The sequence below is a fragment of the Anomaloglossus baeobatrachus genome, chromosome 5 (genome assembly GCF_048569485.1).
Source record: "Anomaloglossus baeobatrachus isolate aAnoBae1 chromosome 5, aAnoBae1.hap1, whole genome shotgun sequence".
Classification (NCBI taxonomy): Eukaryota; Metazoa; Chordata; class Amphibia; order Anura; family Aromobatidae; genus Anomaloglossus; species Anomaloglossus baeobatrachus.
In genome coordinates, this window is record NC_134357.1 from 593,707,335 (window position 1) to 593,709,476 (window position 2,142).

Sequence of the window (2,142 nt, forward strand, 5' to 3'; positions counted from 1 at the left end):
ATCCACTGCAGAAACCGTCTTGGGGGCCTAATAGGAGCAACACTGGAGCGCCTGGCCACTGCACAGATGTTAACCGATGACAAGGTCACCACGGGCCTTTCACCCTTCTCAAGCGAGAGCCTGCTAACCGCCACTTGGCACAGCTGCTCACCTGAATTCCTCAGAGGCTGGGGCATGTTTTGCCTTTTCACGCAATAAAGGGTCCCTGGAGGGGCTTTTGCGACACCAGAGGCCGAGACCTGCGGGGGTGCCACTCAGGAAGGGAGGAATTCCCCACCACCCCATTCCCAACGATAATTCCACTGATCGTCTCTAGGGGGATGGTCGACGGCAGCAACCCGGAGCCGCTCCAGGAGCTGGACCATGGGCTCCATTAGCAGGTATGCAGGAGGGGGGTCACAGGGGCTATACTCTACTCGTCGCCGGGCTGCTGATGTTGGGTCTGGGGATGTCACGGGTGGCCCTGCCCAGTTTCATGGCCCAGAGGTGTACAATAAAAAGAGGGGGAAGGATGATGGTGGAGGTTTGTCTCGTGACGCTAGCTGCGGTATGCGGCCAGGGATTAGCCACTGCTGCTGTCGCTGTCCTCCGGGGTGGATGGTTGTAGCAGCTAAGATGTTTCTGCTCCCCACAGGTGGAGTGGGTCCCAGGGAGGATGATGAGGGAAGTAGTGGCCATTGGCGCTGAAGCTCAGGTCGATGGAGACGGCAAGGACAGTTGGAAACAGTCTCTGCAGTTTCAAGGTTTCTTTACTCATAGTCCCGGTTGCCACTCCGAGAGTACTGGTCACCGCCGTGCTGGGCTCCAGTCAATCCCGGATCCATTGGAGGTCAGAAGCGGTACAGTAGACAGTGGGCCCTTCCTCCTTGCGCCTTTAGAGATGGACCCCCGTGGCCTAAAGCTACTTGGTGACCCAAGTTCTTGAAAAGTGAACTCCTGTCCCGTATGCAGGTGCCGCGGCTCCGTGGTGGGCCTGACTTAGATCACGACTCTGTACCCTATGTAGCACTGTGCTCCAGGAAACTGTGGTGGCCAGAGGGATGTACAATCACCCTGGCCTGCAGATTCTGGTGATACAACTTAAAGTTTGTTCCACCCTAGGATTCTGCACCCTGCTCTGCGCCGGTTCCGAGGGAGCAATGAACCTCTCCCCTCGGCGACTGTATGGACTCCTGCGTCCCACCAGAGCCACTGGTAAAACCCGACTGCTCCTTTCCTCTCCTGCTGCAGACCTCTAACTGTTGTGTTGCTCCTAACTCCCCCTGGTGGCTGCTCCTCCCCCGGTTCCCTGTCAATAGTGGGTGGCAGCCCCCATGTTTAGTGACTGCCTTAAGACCCAACCCTATCCAGTCCCCAGTTGGGAGGCCAACCTCTTGGTGTGTTTGAGTTTGTGTGTTGTGGAACCGGAACCGACCTCCTCTGGATCCAGGATGAGTACCGCACCTTAAATGAGGTGCAGTATCCTGTGGCGACTGAAGCCTCAGGGGCGCCACACTTAGAAGTGCTCTCACGTCTTCATAACATTGGACGTGATGTTTATAATGTGAATTATAAGACAACACCTGATGACCTATGGGAAGTGTTATTATCCCTGATGGGCTAGAGGGTGCAGGGATTCACATGCCCATACCTGCTGGTCTAGGTTGTGATGAATGTGCCTAGTTTGCTGCCCCGTATCTCCAGCCACTCTCACCCTGATGCTCTACACTTTCCATTGCTGCCATCCTGTAACTGGAGCCGTGCAATTAGAATTTTTCCTGTAAGACTTTGATGCGTCGGCGCACAATGCGCTCCATGCATTAATATAGAGCTTATCATCAGCTTTCCGGGCATCTGGCTGGCAGCAGAGGCCGGTTATGTGATCTGGCTGTTTATGTAGTTCTATGCGGGGGCTTCTCATGCGATGAACGAACCTATCATACCCCACTCATAGTATTTGTATTGTTAATTAATCGGCAATTCTTCGCTATGTACCGCCGATCGCGCCATTACCATGACATTTCGTAACATTTGTGAATCTCACAAAGGTTCTATGGTGGCTTTTTGCAGCACGTCCCCACTTTCACCCCTCTTCAGCTCCCCTGTGTCAGTCTTCAATGTATCGCTGAAACTATATTCATTTTTTGTTGTTTTTTTAGAAAA